The sequence below is a fragment of the Chrysemys picta genome, chromosome 5 (assembly GCF_011386835.1).
Source record: "Chrysemys picta bellii isolate R12L10 chromosome 5, ASM1138683v2, whole genome shotgun sequence".
In the NCBI taxonomy this organism is placed as follows: domain Eukaryota; kingdom Metazoa; phylum Chordata; order Testudines; family Emydidae; genus Chrysemys; species Chrysemys picta.
Genome location: NC_088795.1, coordinates 93386153 through 93401267, shown reverse-complemented (window position 1 = coordinate 93401267; position 15115 = coordinate 93386153). Strand labels below are relative to the sequence as shown.

The following is a 15115-nucleotide window of genomic DNA, read 5'->3' as shown; positions in this document are numbered from 1 at the left end:
TCTACCGCCAAAAGGCAGTTAGCAGCTGCTGCCGTGTAGCAATGCCGGCACCCAGAGGACATATGGTGACGGTGAGCTCAGCTGAGCTGAGCGGGCTCCATGCTTGCCGTGGTATGTTGTCTGCACAGGTAACCCAGGTAAAAAGGCGCGAATCTATTGTCTGCCGTTGCTGTGACGAGGGGGGAGGGGCCTGACGACATGTACCCAGAACCGCCCGCGACGCTGTTTTGCATCATCCGGGCATTGGGATCTCAACCCAGAATTCAAAAAAGAGGCGCGAAAGTAGTATCTGACGGACTAGGGGAAGGAGGGAGGGCGGGCCGAGTGACGACATGGCGTACAGGTACAGGGAATTAAAATCAAGAACGGTGGCTGTGCATCAGGGAGAAACACAAACAACTGTCACACAGAATGGCCCCCCCAAAGATTAAACTGAAAACCCTGGGTTTAGCAGGCCGTTGATTTGACGGAGGGAGGGGGAAGCAAATGAATACAGAGCAAATCTATTTTTTACATCTTAAGACGATGGTGCAGCGTGACTGGTAGCCCTCGGCATCTTTCTGGGTGCTTGGCAGCAAATACTGGGCGCTTGGCAGTTAGTGTATGACGATGGTCTTCAGGCCTATTGCACGATCTGCTGCTCAGGGAAGACTCTGCTAATGTGCGATGACCCAACTTGTAACAGGACGGTTAACAGTCGTAATACACCATCTACTGCCAAAAGGCAAGGGGCTGGTGCAATGCAGCCCCACGGCTGCCAGCACCCAGATCGCCGATGAAGGCTACCAGTCTACTGCACCGTCTACCTCCAAAAGGCAGTTAGCAGCTGCTGCTGTGTAGCAATGCAGTCCCACGTCTGCCGGCACCCAGAGGACATATGGTGACGGTGAGCTCAGCTGAGCTGAGCGGGCTCCATGCTTGCCGTGGTATGTTGTCTGCACAGGTAACCCAGGAAAAAAGGCGCGAATCTATTGTCTGCCGTTGCTGTGACGGGGGGGGAGGGGCCTGACGATATGTACCCAGAACCGCCCGCGACACTGTTTTGCATCATCCGGGCATTGGGATCTCAACCCAGAATTCCAAGGGGCGGCGGAGACTGCGGGAACTGTGGGATAGCTACCCATAGTGCAATGCTCCGGAAGTCGACGCTAGCCTCGTACTGTGGACGCGGTCCGCCGACTAGAGCACCTAGAGCATTTTATGTGGGGACACCCACAATCGGCTGTATACAACCGATTTCAATAAAACCGGCTTCTATAAATTCTAACTAATTTCATAGTGTAGACATACCCAATGAGTCCTTACAACCGGTCATTAAAGTGCTTGATAATGCTGTAACCCAGTATATGCTATTACTACTGGAGAAAATTCAGACTTGGAAGTATGCCCAGTCTCCAATATTCAAGTTCTGGGATCACTTTCTGCAGGTACTTCTTATGCAGATACTTCTTCCAGATGTTATGCAGATACTCCTTCCAGATGTTAAAGCAGAGCAAGAGGGTCACTGGAAACTTTACCGATACATAGTGCACCATGCTTCCATACTACTCTACTGTAAAGAGGCTCAACTATGTCAAGCGAATACCACTCTTTGTTCTTGACATGTTAAAATCACCCTGACGAAGTACATAGTTCCTTTCACAGAATCATAGGGTTGGAAGGGACCTCAAGAGGTCATCTAGTCCAACCCCCTACTCAAAGCAGGACCTAATCCCCAACTAAATCATCCCAGCCAGGGTTTTCTCAAGCCTGACCTTAAAAACCTCTAAGGATGGAGATTCCACCACCTCCCTAGGTAACCCATTCCAGTGCTTCACCACCCTCCTAGTGAAAAAGTTTTTCCTAATATCCAACCTATATCCACTGCAATTTGAGACCATTACTCCTTGTTCTATCATCTGGTACCACTGAGAATAGTCTAGACCCATCCTCTTTGGAACGCCCTTTCAGGAAGTTGAAAGCAGCTATCAAATCCCCCCTCATGCTTCTCTTCTGCAGACTAAATAATCCCAGTTCCCTCAGCCTCGCCTCATAAATCATGTGCTCCAGCCCCCTAATCATTTTTGTTGCCCTCTGCTAGACTCTTTCCAATTTTTCCACATCCTTCTTGTAGAGTGGGGCCCAAAACTGGACACAGTACTCCAGATGAAGCCTCACCAATGCGGAGCAGAGGGGAATGATCACGTCCCTCGATCTGCTGGAAATACTCCTATCAATACAGCCCAATATGCCGTTGGCCTTCTTGGCAACAAGGGCACACTGTTGACTCATATCCAGCTTCTCGTCCACTGTAACCCCTAGGTCCCTTTCTGCAGAACTGCTGCCTAGCCAATTGGTCCCTAGTCTGTAGTAGTGAATGGGATTCTTCCTTCTTAAGTGCAGGACTCTGCACTTGAACCTCATCAGATTTATTTTGGCCCAGTTCTCTAATTTGTCTAGGTCCTTCTGTATCCTATCGCTACCCTTCAGCGTATCTACCACTCCTCCCAGTTTAGGGTCATCTGCAAACTTGCTGAGGATCCACACCATCCTTCATATCATTAATAAAGATACTGAACAAAACCGGCCCCAGGACTGACCCTTGGGGCACTCCTCTTGATACCGGCTGCCAACTAGACATGGAGTCATTGATCACTACCTGTTGAGCCCGATGATCTAGCCAGCTTTCTATCCACCTTATAGTCCATTCATCCAGACCATACCTCTAACTTGCTGGCAAGAATACTGTGCTAAAGTCAAGAAATAACACATCCACTGTTTTCCCCTCATCCACAGACCCAGTTATCTCATCATAGAAGGCAGTTAGATTAGTCAGGCATGACTTGCCCTTGGTGAATCCATGCTGACTGTTCCTGATCACTTTTCTCTCCTCAAAGTGCTTCAAAATTGATTCCTTGAGGACCTGTTCCATGATTTTTCCAGCGACTGAGGTGAGGCTGACTGGCCTGTAGTTCCCCGGATCCTCCTCCTTCCCTTTTTTAAAAAGATGGGCACTACATTAGCCTTTTCCCAGTCATCCAGGGACCTCACCCGATCGCCAAGTTTTCAAAGATAATGTCCAATGGCTCTGCAATCACATCCGCCAACTCCTTTAGCACCCTCGGATGCAGTGCATCCAGCCCCATGGACTTGTGCTCGTCCAGCTTTTCTAAAAGTCCTGAACCACTTCTTTCTCCTCAGAGGGCTGGTCACCTCCTACCTATACTGTGCTGCCCAGTGCAGTAGTCTGGGAGCTGACTTTGTTCGTGAAGACAGGGGCAAAAAAAGCATTGAGTATGTTAGCTTTTTCCACATCCTCTGTCACTAGGTTGCCTCCCTCATTCAGTAAGAGGCCCACACTCTCCCTGACCTTCTTCTTGTTGCTAACATACCTGTAGAAACCCTTCTTGTTACTCTTAACATCCCTTACGTGCTACAACTCCAAGTGTGATCTGGCCTTCCTGATTTCACTCCTGCATGCCTGAGCAATATTTTTATACTCCTCCCTGGTCATTTGTCCAATGTTCCACTTCTTGTAAGCTTCTTTTTTGTGTTTAAGATCAGCAAGGATTTCACTGTTAAGCCAAGTAGGTCACCTGCCATATTTACTGTTCTTTCTACACATCAGGATGGTTTGTTCCTGCAACCTCAATAAAGATTCTGTAAAATACAGCCAGCTCTTTGAATCTAGAGAATTTGCTGTGCATCAGACTCCTGGTCCTTTCAATGAAATTAGAATGACACGGAAACAGAGAAAAACTGCTAGAGAGACTCAAAGAGCAGAAGTGGGAGTATGGGACTGACAATAAAGAAGCCAGCACTGATCAGATGGACTCTCACAAGTCAGAACCTGAGTGAATATGCAAAATCTATGAGAGAAAGAAGTGGCCTAACTAGAAATAGCAAAAGCAAGGCATGCACACAATACCTTACCTCTGTACTGAAGAGGGATGAAGAGTATATTACAGCTCTTACCAACCATGTCATCAATATGACAAACCCATCTGACCTTGAATCACATCCAGAGGTACTTAACATATCTACGGGACAGCACGTAACATCAGATGTCTCTACTAAAAATAGCAGATGCGGGTGAGGAACAAATGGAGAGATTTGTAAAAGGTTAACTTGATTCTGATGGGACATCTAGCTTCTTCTGCCCAGTTAAGAAATCTAGCATCAAACCATTTGCTGACAAAGCCAAGGTGACCAAATTTAAGTCTGACAAGGGAGGGACAAATCACAGTAGCTATCGCTCCAGAGGTAATTTTCCGCAAAGACCTGTCCTGAGCAAGATGCAGAGATGATGTTTCAATAGCAACCGTTCTTAGTCACCCAATAGAAGCTCTTCAAGGCTGATGGAACAATGAGAAGAATAGACAAAGATAAATTAGGGCATTGACTGGAAGCTCAAGCTGAAAAAACCCAGGAGCTAAGAGCATGCAACAAAGAAACTAGAGTGTATATCAGCGATGCCATGCAAATGATGGCTGGGGACAAATTCCACACATCCAATAAATTGACTGCGGAGTACTTGAGGAAGGTCCTAAAAGGATTTGACATAGCTATTTCTGTAATTAAAGTGTTTAACAGATATGACAACAATAACTGAAACTGCAGAAAGACAGTGTTGGACCGGATTGAACGTTGGATGCAAAAAGTACCAGGTGATTGGTAGATGCCGTGTTACTCCATGGGGAAAACATTTCTAAACATTGCATCCAACTAGAAGTTACTAGTAAAATTCCTATGTGAATGTATGGTTCAAAACGCACGCAACAATGTATGAGCACACCCAACAAACACTCCTTCCTGCTGGAGGCCTTTCCAATAGAGAAGTAGCGAAGTCCATCACCAGTAGAAGCGCTGAAGAAGCCCAAGACTTGCACTGTGCTCAAGAGGAACATAAGAACAGCCATACTGGGTCAAAACAAAGGTCCATCTAGCCCATTTTCTTGTCTTCTGACAGTGGTCAATGCCAGCCCCAGAGGGATCGAACAGAACAGGTAATCATCAAGTGATCCATCCCCGTCACTCATTCCCAGCTTCTGGCAAACAGAGGATAGGGACACCATCCCTGCCCATCCTGGCTAATAGACACTGATGGACCTATCCTCCATGATTATTTAGGAAGCAGACACAAGGATGCTTCTGCATGCTGTATGTCCCAATATGACTTTTGGGTATCTTGGTATCAAAGGAACCACAGTAATTAAATTACCCGATACAGATGTTTTGGACCTTGCTTTTTATTACTTTCCAAAAAATGGAACACATTGATAACATGTGGATTGAAACAGGCAATTACCAGCACAAAAGATGAGCATCGTTTCATACCTGTGCATGCAATCTGTGATACACTCACTCCTGCAACATACTTCCTGCTGTACATGCATTGACAAAATATAACAAGATGTACTGGGGCGGGGGAGGGGGGGAGGAAGAGGGATTGTGATTAATGTTGTCAAGACAAAGGGAGCTTACAACTCCAAAGATCTTGTCAAATTGGAAGAGAGTGATGGACAAGCCACAATTTCTGCATCAAGGAAGTTAGCAGCAGTGCAGTATGACCAGAGCAAGAAAGAAAAGGAGGCCCACAAAGACCTGAATTGCATGCACTTCCATCTAGTCATCAAAAAGGCCAAGTCACTGGCCAAGCTCCCACCACATGAGGACAGTTTTGAAGAGCATGTCAAAAAAGCATCTTGGCATACAAAGACTTAGATGTCTTTGCATATAGGTAAACCACAGACATTGGACCACCATTGCAATATGGATGGGAAAATGAGGATGACGAAGTACTTCCCGTATTCTTCAAAAACCCAATGGCATCTAAGTTTTTATAAAACCTTATTTGTGCAGATACTAGTAGGGTTGCTGCACAATGAACAAATGCAAATATTTCAAAGTGGTCATATTAACAAGTTGATGGTGTCATTATTTATCCCTATTTCCTGGCCATCTGACAGTTCCAATCATAAAGTAGACAAACTTTCTAATTATGTATGATATGTGTGCGTGTAGAGAGGATGTATTAAGTTGACCAAATCAGTTGTGCCTACCGCTTACCTACAAAGAAATATCCCTGCAGAACTAAACATTAAATTTACCTTGTCAACTTCAAAACATGAAATCTGGTCTCTAGAGAATTAGTGATTTAATTCATTATTCTGCTGTCTAACCTGCCGCATCTCCTCCAACTCTCCCCTCCCCACCCCACACTTTAGTCCATTAATCTTAAAAATATAGGGATGGAAGGGACCTCAGGTGTCATTTAGACTAGCCCCCTGCACTGAGGAAGAACCAAGTAAACCTACAGTGTCCCTGACAGGTATTTTTAAAAACTTTCAATGATGGGGAATCCACAACCTCCCTTGGAAGTCTATTCCAGAGTTTAACTACCCTTACAGTTAGAAAGTTTTTCCTAATAGCTAACCTAAATTTTCCTTGCTGCAGATTAAGTAATTATTATCTTAATTACTAATTAGATGTGCTTTCCCTGGCTACAGTTCTGCCCACCTGCCTGTGGGCAGAACAGCAGAAGGGGGCGGGGGAGCTACAGCCTGGACCTTGGGGCTTTCTATGGGAGTGTGGGCACTGGGAGCCCAGAAAGCTGCACAAGACTTCTCGCATTCTCCAGTGCTCAGCACATCCCAGCACAAGGAACCCTGGGTGCAGCCCCCCGTCAGGGGGAAGCCTGGATAGGACAGGGAGAGGTACTATGAAGCTCCAGCATCCAGGCTACAGCATCCCCTCCCAGCCCACAGCCCTTTACCTTGGATGCAGTGCCTGCATGCAGGCAGGTTTGCAGGGCTGCAGCCAGAGAATGCACATCTCAGGATCCTGCCTGCTGCAGGGGCTTTTCTTCCAAACAACATTCTCAATAAGGGTCATGCTGTTGCCAATTTACAAATTCCATTAACATTAAAGTCCATGAGATGGGATTGGTTTGGTTCCTGGCAAAATGTTGCTATTAACCAGGAGTTGTTATTATCCAGTTTGCTATTAAGCAGATTCTACTGTACTTAGAAGCATTGTAGTCCCAGTCAAAAAAAATGTACAGAGAAAAAATAACCAGTAATGAAGGTCAAAAACAGACTAGTTCATTTGCAAGATTAAGCCAATCCAAGAAGTGATTCACACAAGCTCACTATATTGTTTCAGAATTCCTGAAAGTTGATGGAGAAGCAACATTATTTTCCAAGATTTATTAAATTGTAGGGATTTCTACCTCCATTCCCCAAATGTCTGCCAATATCTGCTAGAGTTTTATAAATTGAACATACAGTCTGCTTCAGTCAAAAAAGTGGTGTAAAATACTACCATAATATGCAGTATAGAGAAACATAAGAAAAGTAATTCCATTGCTTTTTGGAACTCCATTAAATAATACTTTTCTCAGGCCATTGGTATTATCTAGACAGCTGAAGGGGTGGCGGGCGGGGGAGTACTACTAGGTTACTTTTGGAACCCAGAGAGATACAGTGCGCCTTTTTGAAAAGTCAAGTCAGGTCTGTGCTTGCAAGATACATGCAATAAATATGCCATTAGCTATTTTGACATGATTGGTTAGTCTTTGCATCAACAAGAGATTTATGCGTAAGTCAAGAATAAGAGATAGTTTCTGTGACTAACTGTGTATAACAACTTGAATCCCTTACCTTCAGGGCAGTATGGAACAGCCTGCAATTTGGCTGTTGGTGTTCTTCCCATCTTATTAACAGATTATGAATTTCAGAATTCAACTCTTGACATGGTTTGGGAGTGGTTGGTTAGTTTGTTTTAAAAAGAAAAAACTTCATGAGCAGATTTGGTTTACTGACATTCCTATGGAACTCATGCTAAAAATGAGTACCTTGTTCAGCTTTTTTTGGTGTTGTTTTTGTTACAAAGTTATAAATATGTTCTATAAGGCACTGTGCTTTCTTATACATCAGTGCCAACATTTTCAAAAACAGGCACTTAAAGTTGCTTTTCAAAATCAATGAGCAACCAACAGCTCCCACTGAAGTCAGTAAAAGCTACCGGGCGTTTGACACTTTTTAAGTCAGGCCACTCATTCAGGCACCAGAGTATGGACTTAGAAACCCAACTTTAGTCATGCAGTTTTAATAGTCTCAAACCTTCTGCATTTAATCTTTGATCATAAAAAGACAAGTCTGTCACAAAAAATACTGAGATACATACGGGTCTTTACCTTTTTTTTTTTTTTTTTTTTTTGAGGGATTCCAGTGAGAAGTACTGAGCAACTACTATTTGTTCTCTCATGCAAGGCTCTATCACAGAGATGTGACGGCCACCGCTTCCCGCAGCTCCCATTGGCCGGGAATGGCGAACTGCAGCCACTGGGAGCTGCAGGTAGCCATGCAAATGTAAACAAACTGTCTGGCAGACCGCCAACAGATTACCCTGACAGGCCACGTGTAGACCACAGGTTGCCCACCACTGCTCTACTAGGTTATATTCTGTCACCCCTCCTGTTCAATGAGTTTTTAAGTCATTAGGGGAATTATGGATCACAGTATAGGAAAGATACCCATCTCTGTGTTTCCATCTATTCCAACCCACATGGTGCAGCAAAAAGACCCCAAGTGCAAGCTGTCTCAGACTCAACCCAGATAAGATTGAGACAACAATTGCAGAATGGGGAAAATCTCAAGAAATGGCAGAAGCATGAGCATCCCAGCTGAGGAAATCTGACCACCATTTATTGCTTCACTTTACAACTTTGGAGATAGAGTGGGGTAGGGAGTGTCATGTTCAATATCAGCTGCTTCTGAACACTCAGCAGGACTCCATGCAACTGCATTATTGTTTTATTTTTCAAGATAATCATATGTGCTTGGAAAGATTATGATCTTCTGGATGCAGATCTCAGCATAAATATCCATGCTTCTGTCACCTCAATACTGGATTACTGCAATGTACTTTAAATGGAGCCACACCTTAAAACTAATATTGGATACTAATCCTCTGCCTGGTTCCTTCCCACACGGAGCATGTTATACCCATAAGCCATGATCTGCACTGTCTACCAGTTGACTGCTGAATGAAATTTAAAGGTGCTGGTTTTGATCTATAAACCCATAAATGGTTTAATTGTTAGCTGACAGACTATTGTTTCTCCCCATGTAATACTAGAGGAGCTATAGTCAGTTTAAGTGTTCAGGTTAATAACCCCCTGTGTTAAGTGGTAAAGAATACAACCAGTTTCTCTAAGTGCGGGATACACTGCTTTATAACTTGCTTTCCTTGAAGAACTGTCAAAGCAAAGATCTAATAAGTAAAAAGTAGGGTTGTCAAGAGATTAAAAAAATTAATTGTGATTAATCACACTGTTAAACAATAATAGAATACCATTTATGTAAATATTTTTGGATGTTTTCTACATTTTCAAATATATTAATTTCAATTACAACATAGAATACAAAGTGTACAGTGTTCACTTTATATTTATTTTTAATTACAAGTATTTGCACTGTAAAAAAAATAAATAGTATTTTTCAATTCACCTAATACAAGTACTGTAGTGCAATCTCTATCATGAAATTTGAACTTACAAATGTAGAATTATGTACAAAAAAACTGCATTCAAAAATAAAACAATGTAAAATTTTAGAGTCACTAAGACAAACAAGTTTGTTTACATTTGCAGGAGATAATGCTTGCCCACTTCTTGTTTACATCACCTGAAAGTGAGAACAGGTGTTCGCATGGCACTGTTGTAGCGGTGTCGCAAGATAGTTACGTGCCAGATGTATGAAGGGACATATGAATCTTTAGCACTTCAATCACCATTCCAGTAGACATGCGTCCATGCTGATGATGGGTTCTGCTCAATAACAATCCAAAGCAGTGCAGATCGACGCATGTTCATTTTCATCATCTGAGTCAGATCCCACCAGCAGAAGGTTAATTTTCTTTTTTGGTGGTTCAGGTTCTGTAGTTTTGCATCGGAGTGTTGCTCTTTTAAGACTTCTGAAAGCATGCTCCACTCCCTGTCCCTCTCGTATTTTGAAAGGCACTTCAGATTCTTAAACCGTGTATCGGTTAGAAATCTCACATTGATTCCTTCTTTGCGTTTTCTGAAATCTACAGCGAAAGTGTTCTTAAAATGAACGTGTGCTGGGTCATCATCCGAAACTGCTATAACATGAAATATATGGCAGAATGCAGGTAAAACAGAGCAGGGGACAAACAATTCTCCCCCAAAGAGTTCAGTCACAAATTTAGTTAATGCATTATTTTTTTAACAAGCGTCATCAGCATGGAAGCATGTCCTCTGGAATGGTGGCCAAAGCATGAAGGGGCATATGAATATTGAGCATATCTGGCACATAAATAGCTTGCAATGCCAGCTACAAAAGTGCCATGCAAATACCTGTTCTCACCTTCTTGTGACATTGTAAATAAGAAGAGGGCAGCATTATCTCCTGTAAATGTAAACAAACTTGTTTGTTCAGCCAATCACTAAGATAAGAAGTAGGACTGAGCGGACTTGTAGGCTCTGAAGTTTTACATTGCACTAAAAACCAAAACAGTTATGTAACAAAACAAAAATTCTACATTTGTAAGTTGTACTTTCCACGACAAATTGAAAAATACTATTTCTTTTATCATTTTACAGTGCAAATATTTGTAATAAAAAACTGTCGCTTTGATTTCAATTACAACACAGAATACAATATATATGAAAATGTAGAAAAACAGCCAAAATATTTAATTAATTTTAATGGGTATTCTATTGTTTAACAGTGCAATTAAAATTGTGATTGACAGTGATTAATTTTTTGAATCACGATTAATTTTTGAGTTAATTGCATGAGTTAACTGCGATTAAGCGACAGCCCTAGTAAAAAGACTACACCTACACAGAACACCTTATCTATAAAATATAAATACTGATAGTTGCACATGGGCCATAATAGCAACCGCTTTGAGAATATTAATGAATGTACACAGAAAAATAAATTTAACGCAAGCACAAACAACTGTATATATGTGTACACTAATACTAAATTCAAGTTTTAAGAGATACTATCAAGTTGCTCAGGCCCAACATCGGGTATTGCAATAAGTATTGTACTTCAATTACAACAAGAGGCTTGTTTGGGTGGAGGCAATTTTAGCATCACTCTGCACTGCTAGAAACCAACACACATCTGTTGTTTTGCTACTGCAGGGAGATTCAGACTAGTCTAATTTAGCTGTCCAAGATGACCAGAAACACAAAGTTAGTTACCATAAGTAGTTCATAAAACTAGTTTCTTTTAATCATTTCAAATTTTAATCTAAGTGATCTCTAGGCAAGAACCGGGAGCGGGGGGTGTACACCAAGGGGGGAGAAAACAACTCTAAAATTTTTGAAAATAAATAAATAAATAACAGAAACACCTGCAGCATGGGGAGCGTCAATACACCTATCTACTATATCACCAAAGCAGTGTGCTTCCACCCTGCTCTCTGAGAGACCACTTCCAGAAATGAGGAAATTAATATTTATCCCTAAGAGATCTTGGCCTCTCTTGCTTAGGCTACTAACCTGGAAGCCACTTAGCAGCTATGGTAGCGGTTTGTGTGATGAGGACCACCCATCCACTGTCAAGCTGACTCAAACCAGACATCAAATGCCAATAACTTTTTATCACTATAAAGTGGTGTTGAATTAAACTCAAACTTTCTCAGAAGGGAGGGGAAATTTGTTTCTGTCCTAAAATACCTTGCTTACTAACCTGCCATGTAAGTTTTATCAAAATATTCTGTTTCCTTCCTGTAACAGCATGACAAGATAAGAATCAGTGTGTGGTTTTCCAGCACTTGCTTTGTAATCTTCCACAGTGATTGTAAAGTATTAAAGTTAAACTCCCACCGTTAATGTAAGCTGTAACACAGTGACAAAAGTATTGAAACAAGAATATATTGGGGAAATAATTCTTAAAAATTGCAGCATAATTCTATTGCTTTCATCAATTTACAATAACTGCTAGTTTATTGCTGAATCCAGTACTCTGTATTCCCCTGTTCCTCACCAGGAGCACCACCAGCTTTTTTGCCACCCTAGGCGGCGGAAGGTCCCGCCCCCGAAATGCCGCCCCCGACAGAGGCGGCGGAAGGTCCCGCCCCCGAAATGCCGCCCCCAACAGAGGCGGCGGAAGGTCCCGCCCCCGAAATGCCGATGATGACCAGGGTGGCTGAAGATCTGGCCGCCGCGGTCGCCGCCCCCCAAATGTTAGTGCCCTAGGCGACCGCCTAGGTCGCCCTAATGGGTTGCGCCGGTCCTGTTCCTCATTCTCTCCCAAAACTGAATGGCTCTTCATTCTGCCACCTCAAGAGAATTATGTACAGGTCACCTATAGTAAACATCTTTATCCATCAATTAACTACTTTTCCAGTGTTTAGATATCTAAATCCATAAACATCTTATGAAAAATCATTTCCGTTACACAACAGTAGAGTTTTGGAGATACACAGTATATCTAAGATGATAATTTGGTCCTGTTTTAGCTATCTGATTAGACTCTATGTACAGAATTTGAACATGCTTGCTGCTATGGTTTACATCTTTTACAGATGTCAGATACTGAATAGGCTCACAGTCAATTGATGCTCTTGCTGTCTGGTCTCGAGATTGATTTTTCAGTCCTTACAACTGAACCAATGGATAGCTGTTGCTTCTGGAAACTGTTCTCCTCAACAATCTATCAGAAACCAGTTTTGGTGGTTACAGTATTGTGGAAGGCCTACTTAGTTTGTTTTGTTAGGTCTTGATCATGCCGCTGAGTCTATGGGCATTTTAGCTGAAGATGCATTGCTGGCTCTAGCAGTATCATTTTGGGTAGCAATGTGTGTTTTAAGATTTTTTTTTAAATAATTAACAGAAGGAAATCTGCATGTCCTGGATGGTAGATTATTATTTTGTTGTTTGTCTGAATTCTGTATTTTTTAGAATGTTACATTTGCCTAGGATAGCCACTATATCAGATGAATCTCCAAAAAATAAACAGATGTGCAGTCACAGGTGCAGCTGTACCACTGCAATTTCAACAACCTCTTCGAAAGAGTAGCAGATACAAATAAAAAAAATGCATGCATAGTAATATAAGTTTAGAATCTTGACTATAAATTTGAATAGCTTTCATTAAATGGGACCTCCTACTACAGTTAAATGTGCAGGAGGGGAGAGGTACCTCTTCTACTTTGATCAGAAATTGTAATGTGCATTTATTGCCATACTAAGAATTAGGTATCATCATCACCATCAAATAAACTGTAGGTGTAAAAATAAGTTGTCTTTGGATACAAATATCTTACAATGAAAATAAAGTGAAGACTGGGTGGGGGGGGGCGAGAGCAGGGCACTTGTACCACACGTTTCCTTGGGAGTTTGAACTGGGCTTTGAAAGTGTTTCTTCTCCCCCCCGCCCCCCCGGAAGTCTGTCAAAACAAGCCATTTCTCTCAGTCCCAGTTTCACACTGTAAGTTGAATGCAGCTCCAAGCTAGAGCCAGCGGCCTCTCACACACCGCACCGAGCGGAGATTATTAACTTTGTTACCAAACCCTAGAGAGCGCCCGGGAAACAATGTTTCACCCCCAGCTCACGGGCCTCCTCCCGGTGCCCCTGAGGGCCTAGCACTGGCCGAGCGGGAGCCAATCTGGCGTGGGAATGGGGGCGGGAGGGTTCCCAGGCCCCCCCAATAGCAGTTTCTCTCCGCTTTCCCCCACCTCTACTGGTAACAGGCCCCGCCAGTGTGGAGAGCCCGCAAGGCGCTCAACCGCCGTCCGCTCCTGCTGGGCCAGGCGGAGGCCAGCAGCCCCGAACACAAGCCGCTCTGTGGAGGATCCTACTCTGCCAGCGAGCTCCCGCGCCGCCGCCAGGGACCACTGTCGCCTCTAGCTGCGCGCAGCCCAGACACAGAACCTGCTGGTGTGCGAGGCAGCGATGCCTGGGGAGCGCCCTGCTTGGGGGGGCGGGGAGAGGCCGCGAGAGCAGCCGCTCCTAGAGGCCGACGGTCACGGCTCTGCTATGACTGCTAAGGGACTAGGGAGCGCACATCCCCGCCCCGGCAGAGAACCGGGTCCCCTCATACCACCGAGTAGCTTCGGGCCGGGGGAGAGGATCAGTCCCGAGGGGCGCCCCGCAACCCAGCCTCCAAGCAGCGCTCGCCAGTTACAGACACGGATGAACCCACCGGGCGCAAGGGGGGTTCAGGCTGCCCTGCTCCGAGGAGCGGGGACTGGCGCTGTGCCCAGCCCGAAGGCACCGTTGGGGAACTCTTCCAACACAGCCGCCCCCAAGCTGTAAACAAAGCAGCGCGAGCCAGGGTCCGGGCCGGGCCAGCTACAGAGACGCCGCTCGCGCGCCACCATCGTTTGCGCTGCCCTGTTTACAGCGGGTCGCGCGACGGCAGTTCCCCGACCCCTAACGTTCCATTTCCGTTGGGAGCAGGCGGCCTCCATTCTCCAATAATGAATGAGTCCCACACACACACCGGCGCCGAGTTACCTACCCCACCAATTAAAGTGGTTCTCTCACCGCTACCTCCGCCACCGCTGAGAACACCCGCACTCCACAGCGCCACCGCCTCAACCTGCTACTACGGCCCCTTTAAGGGCTAGGAACCGATTAGTGAATTAAATCTCCATCGGCGTCTCCCCCGGCTTTATCCCGATCGCTCCTTCCCCTCCTCGATAACTCGACGGTTCGGCTCCTTCTTCCCGCCTCCTCTCCCTCCCCATTGGCAAGCGGCTCTCAAACAGGAACAAACACTAATTGGTGAAGATGGATGACATTCATCTGTCTCCGCCCCTATTATTCATCTTGATTGGTTCATAGGGGACAATCCCTCCCTGAGGCGGCCAATCGTCTCAACCAATCACTCCGCCATGTGGCGACTGTGCTCTTCCTATTGGCTACGTAGACCAGCTTCCTGTAGAGCTGAATGGCCAAGACGGAAGTCGGTCCTAGGTTCTGGACGGCCCGTTATGGGGAGCGCTCCGACAGTTCAGAGGCCTTTATGCATGCTGGGGAGGCTGCGAAATGAGCTTCTAAACTAAAATGAGAGCCTAGCCCTTTAAATGTCTTCCGCAGTATTAGGGACGCTGTAAAAAGTCTTTACACTTCCATTGCGCGAAGGG

At 44.5% G+C, this 15115-nt stretch overlaps 1 protein-coding gene across 6 annotated transcripts in view; it reads right to left on the bottom strand.

Moving 5' to 3' along the window:
* FRYL (FRY like transcription coactivator) overlaps positions 1 to 14703 on the bottom strand; it is a 411199-nt gene extending 396496 nt beyond the window's left edge. For 2 of the 6 annotated variants that reach the window (XM_065598066.1, XM_065598070.1), the window contains exon 1: positions 14488 to 14692. The gene's annotated coding sequence lies outside the window, so the exon portion shown is untranslated. Of the gene's footprint in view, positions 1 to 14487 lie in introns of all 6 variants that reach the window. The other 4 variants (XM_065598069.1, XM_065598065.1, XM_065598067.1 and 1 more) reach the window with 4 other exon arrangements.
* Positions 14704 to 15115: the final 412 nt, after the last annotated feature.